The sequence below is a fragment of the Coregonus clupeaformis genome, chromosome 36, assembly GCF_020615455.1.
Source record: "Coregonus clupeaformis isolate EN_2021a chromosome 36, ASM2061545v1, whole genome shotgun sequence".
NCBI classification, from domain to species: domain Eukaryota; kingdom Metazoa; phylum Chordata; class Actinopteri; order Salmoniformes; family Salmonidae; genus Coregonus; species Coregonus clupeaformis.
In genome coordinates, this window is record NC_059227.1 from 21,700,021 (window position 1) to 21,706,029 (window position 6,009).

At 43.9% G+C, this 6,009-nt stretch overlaps 1 non-coding gene across 1 annotated transcript; it reads right to left on the reverse strand.

The window, feature by feature from the left end:
• Positions 1 to 5,560: 5,560 nt before the first annotated feature.
• trnaa-cgc lies at positions 5,561 to 5,635 on the reverse strand. The gene has a single exon. It is a non-coding gene; the product is annotated as a tRNA-Ala (tRNA).
• Between the last annotated feature and the right edge of the window lie 374 nt (positions 5,636 to 6,009).

A 6,009-nucleotide genomic window follows, 5' to 3' on the forward strand; every position in this document is an offset into this window, starting at 1 on the left:
CCGTTGTGTGTGTCAGGTGTTGTGTAATATTGTTTTGTGTCAGTTGTGTTTTCGCTCAGTTGAGCTTCTCTCCACTGCGCTGGAGTTACGCACCTGTTTGTGCGCTGTTCTGTTTCGTTTTCGCCTTCGTGCGTATTTCGCCTTCGGCAAAGAGTTGTCCGTTTTGCCGTGTTTTCGGCTCAATACAAGTTTGTTGGATTATCCGTCTGCGTCCTGCAATTGATTCCGCCACTACACCTACAGCACACCTTGACAGTGAGGGAAAAAAGTATTTGATCCCCTGCTGATTTTGTACGTTTGCCCACTGACAAAGAAATGATCAGTCTATAATTTTAATGGTAGGTTTATTTGAGACAGAATAACAACAAAGAAATCCAGAAAAACACATGTCAAAAATGTTATAAATTGATTTTCCATTTTAATGAGGAAAATAAGTATTTGACCTCCTCTCAATCAGAAAGATTTCTGGCTCCCAGGTGTCTTTTATACAGGTAACGAGCTGAGATTAGGAGCACACTCTTAAAGGGTGTGCTCCTAATCTCAGTTTGTTACCTGTATAAAAGACACCTGTCCACAGAAACAATCAATCAATCAGATTCCAAACTCTCCACCATGGCCAAGACCAAAGAGCTCTCCAAGGATGTCAGGTACAAGATAGTAGACCTACACAAGGCTGGAATGGGCTACAAGACCATCGCCAAGCAGCTTGGTGAGAAGGTAACAACAGTTGGTGTGATTATTCGCAAATGGAAGAAACACAAAATAACTGTCAATCTCCCTCGGACTGGGGCTCCATGCAAGATCTCACCTCGTGGAGTTGCAATGATCATGAGAACGGTGAGGAATCAGCCCAGAACTACACGGGAGGATCTTGTCAATGATCTCAAGGCAGCTGGGACCATAGTCACCAAGAAAACAATTGGTAACATACTACGCCGTGAAGAACTGAAATCCTGCAGCGCCCGCAAGGTCCCCCTGCTCAAGAAAGCACATATACAGCGCCGTCTGATGTTTGCCAATGAACATCTGAATGATTCAGAGGAGAACTGGATGAAAGTGTTGTGGTCAGATGAGACAAAAATTGAGCTCTTTGGCATCAACTCAACTCGCCGTGTTTGGAGGAGGAGGAATGCTGCCTATGACCCCAAGAACACCATTCCCACCGTCAAACATGGAGGTGGAAACATTATGCTTTGGGGGTGTTTTTCTGCTAAGGGGACAGGACAACTTCACCGCATCAAAGGGACGATGGACGGGGCCATGTACCATCAAATCTTGGGTGAGAACCTCCTTCCCTCAGCCAGGGCATTGAAAATGGATCGTGGATGGGTATTCCAGCATGACAATGACCCAAAACACACGGCCAAGGCAACAAAGGAGTGGCTAAAGAAGTAGCATATTAAGGTCCTGGAGTGGCCTAGCCAGTCTCCAGACCTTAATCCCATAGAAAATCTGTGGAGGGAGCTGAAAGTTCGAGTTGCCAAACGTCAGCCTCGAAACCTTAATGACTTGGAGAAGATCAGCAAAGAGGAGTGGAACAAAATCCCTCCTGAGATGTGTGCAAACCTGGTGGCCAACTACAAGAAACGTCTGACCTCTGTGATTGCCAACAAGGGTTTTGCCACCAAGTACTAAGTCATGTTTTGCAGAGGGGTCAAATATTTATTTCCCTCATTAAAATGCAAATAAATATATAACATTTTTGACATGCGTTTTTCTGGATTTTTTTGTTGTTATTCTGTCTCTCACAATTCAAATAAACCTACCATTAAAAATATAGACTGATCATGTCTTTGTCAGTGGGCAAACGTACAAAATCAGCAGGGGATCAAATACTTTTTCCCCTCACTGTAACTGGCTTACCTGGTTAAATAAAGGTTAAATAAATAAAAAATAAAAAAAATAAAAGTCATTCATACAGAAACCTCACGTTTTCCTATCGTCCTGATTTGATTTGTCAAGCCAATTAGCAAATGAATCGCATTCTTTAAACTTCCCATAACTTGTGGGGCATATTCAATAAGCCTCAGGTGTTGCAAATTGGAAAGCTAATAAAAGCCACCTTTCATACTCACTAGACACCTAATGTCTAGATTTACACCCTTCTCCCAGTCTCAACATGAAAGGAATGCTTTAAACAAGAGTCTCTTTGTGACAGACAGTAGCCTAGAAGTCAAAGTTGGTCTGAGGTGATCTAACCCAGATGGGACTCCAGGGGAGTCTGTGACCCGGCCTGCCCAACGTCCCTCTCTCCTGACTGGTCCGATGGAGGAAGCAGAGCCCCCTCCCCTGGCCCCTTCTGGTGCTGAGAGGGGCTTGGCAGCCAGAGCAGGAGGGACGGAGGGAGGGGTGGGGGATTCCTCAAACCGTGGATCATGGGAAATGCAGATTACTATAGAAAGGGGTAGGCGAGGGAGAGCGAGAGAAAGAGAGATTGGAGGGGTAAAGGTCAGGTTCTGGAGTAGTAGATCAGATATCTGCGTCGGAGAGGGAGGGGTCAGTGGGGGACAGAGAGGAGGGGAAGAGGAGGTGAGTAGCGTACAGTAGTACTCTACTTTTAAACCGCTAACTGTATTAGCTTGAACATGCAGCAGGTGGTGTCACAGGAGATCTGAGGTGGCACTCTGCTGTGAGGTTCATAGCATGTACAGGGACTATCCTACAGCAGAACAGGGTAGGGTTACTGTTGGATGCTGAGCTCACACAGTAGAACTATGGGAGTGGTCACTGTAGCTCATCGGCCTGTTGTGTCAAGTGAACTCATCTGTGGCATTTCACGTCAAGGGAGGGTTAGAAGTGTAAAGAATAGAGCACAGTTGTGTGGAGGATAGGATAGAAGAGACAAGAGGTTACAGGGGAAGGTAGGAAGGAGAGAAGGTTAGAAAAGAGGAAAAAGGAGGAGAGAGATACAGTAGGTACTTCTCATGTGATTCTCTGTCTGCATCACTGCCCGTTGTAACTGGAGATTGTGATTACATATTTATCATCTGTGGACAGTGCTTGACAGCAGCTGATGATGATGTAAGACACAGTGTATGAAAGGAAGGAGGCTAGGGTGACAAGCATGTAGTATCCCCAAGGCAACAACAATGATCTGAGGAGAAGACATTCCTTTATTATCTCTTGTCCTATTTGGAGGTTTGATGGATGATCAAACACTTGTGGAATAACACCTGCCCTCAGGTGTGTCTATGTTCTCCTGTCTGCTCCCCTAACAGACACACACACACACACACACACACAAACACACACACACACACACAGAACTTATATAACAGCACACACAACATTGTAGAATAATAGTGAAGACATTGAAACACATATGGAATCATGTAGTAACCAGAACATTTTTAAAGAAATCAAAATATATTTTATCTTTCAGATTCTTCAAAGTAGCCACCCTTTGCCTTGATGACAGCTTTGCACACTCTTGGCATTCTCTCAACCAGCTTCATGAGGAATGATTTTCCAACAGTCTTGAAGGAATTCCCACATATGCTGAGCACTTGTTGGCTGCTTTTCCTTCACTCTGAGGTCCAACTCATCCCAAACCATCTCAATTGGGTTGAGGTCGGGTGATTGTGGAGGCCAGGTCATCTGATGCAGCACTCCATCACTCTCCTTCTTGGTCAAATATCCCTTACACAGCCTGGAGGTGTGTTTTGGGTCATTGTCCTGTTGAAAAACAAATGATAGTCCCACTAAGCACAAACCAGATGGGACGGCATATCGCTGCAGAATGCTGTGGTAGCCATGCTGGTTAAGTGTGCCTTGAATTCTAAATAAATCACAGACAGTGTCACCAGCAAAGCACCCTCACACCATCACACCTCATCCTCCGTGCTTCACGGTGGGAACCACACATGCGGAGATCATCCATTCACCTACTCTGCGTCTCAAAAAGACACAGCGGTTGGAACCAAAAATCTCAAATTAGGCATCATCAGACCAAAGGACAGATTTCCACCGGTCTAATGTCCATTGCTCGTGTTTCTTGGCCCAAGCAGGTCTCTTCTTCTTATTGGTGTCCTTTTGTAGTGGTTTCTTTGCAGTAATTCGACCATGAAGGCCTGATTCACGCAGTCTGCTCTGAACAGTTGATGTTGAGATGTGTCTGTGACTTGAACTCTGTGATGCATTTATTTAGGCTGCAATCTGAGGTGCAGTTAACTCTAATTAACTTATCCTCTGCAGCAGAGGTAACTCTTGGTCCTCTTTTCTTGTGGCGGTCCTCATGAGAGCTAGTTTCATCATAGCGCTTGATGGTTTTTGCGACTGCACTTGAAGAAACGTTCAAAGTTCTTTACATTTTCCGTATTGACTGACCTTCGTGTCTTAAAGTAATGATGGACTGTCATTTCTCTTTGCTTATTTGATCTGTTCTTGCCATAACATGGACTTGGTCTTTTACCAAATAGGGCTATCTTCTGTATACCACCCCTACCTTGTCAAAACATAACTGATTGGCTCAAACGCATTAAGAAGGAAAGAAATTCCACAAATTAACTTTTAAGGAGGCACACCTGTTCATTGAAATGTATTACAGGTGACTACCTCATGAAGCTGGTTGAGAGAATGGCAAGAGTGTGCAAAGCTGTCATCAAGGCGAAGGGTGGCTACTTTGAAGAATCTCAAATATAACATATATTTTGATTTGTTTAACACTTCTTTGGTTACTACTTGATTACGTATGTGTTATTTCATAGTTTTGATGTCTTCACTATTATTCTACAACATTGGCCACCTGTTCAGATAGCAACCTTCTCCCAGGAAACACAGTATTCACCGACATACAGTATTTTTCTGCCAAACACCACCAGTATGTGTGGACACAATAGTGGAGTTACAGGAAGACCAACTGTGCCATCCTTTCACTACCACTGGGCTGAAAATAAGATCATTCTGTTATAATAATAATAATAATATGCCATTTAGCAGACGCTTTTATCCAAAGCGACTTACAGTCATGCGTGCATACATTTTTTTTTGTGTATGACCAATGCACCCCCGACAAGGCAAATCATAATGGAAAACTGTCTGCAGATTGTTGTATATGGGCACAATGATGACGATGACAGGCACAAGGTATCTGCTTCCTGTGTCGATCAGATAGCGGAGCAGACATAGAAAAATGGCTCCTGAGTGTGAGATACACATAGGGGAAGAGAACTGGATTCGGTTGTATTACTGTTTGTTACAGACACTTGGAGACTATGGGTAAAAGAGGAAACGTATAGGCCTGAAATGGCTGTTTCTGTTTATCAGTTAAACTTCAGGCACGTCAATCTGAATTAACAACTAGAGATCTTGAATAAATATTTCAGTCCTGTTGACTCGTGATAATGAACCTGAGTGAGTATAGCTTCATCAAATATGGATGGATTAGTATTTAAAGGGATAGGCCCAGTTATGTGACTCTGTATCAGTCATATTAACAAGCCAAATGATAACAATCACTGATATCTTATGTAGGGTGGTGTATACATTACATTTTAGTCATTTAGCAGACGCTCTTATCCAGAGCGACTTACAGTTAGTGAGTGCATACATTTTTCATACTGGCCCCCCGTGGGAATCGAACCCACAACCCTGGCTTTGCGAGCGCCATGCTCTACCAACTGAGCTACAGGAGGGTATACCATTAAGTGTCTATAAATACCCAAGTCCCATCAGGATATTATAACCATCATTACCATAAAAACGCTTGGGGTGTGATAATCACTCTTTATATGTACAGTATGGCCCATACACGTGGCATTTTACCCTTGCTCCCATGCCACCCTATCTGCAGGCAGACCGGTGAGTGTAGTGGGTAGTGTACAGCCGTCATCAAAGATGAGGCATTTCCTGTGGCGTTCATGTGTTAATGGCCATAAATCCTGGCTAGCCACACTCTCTGACAGCTCTCTCTGTATCAGACTCTGATCTCACAAAGGCTCGCTCTATCTCTCACTGAAAGGGTCTCGCTGAAAGCGTTGGACTCGCATTGTTTCTCAGCTGATGGTGGAG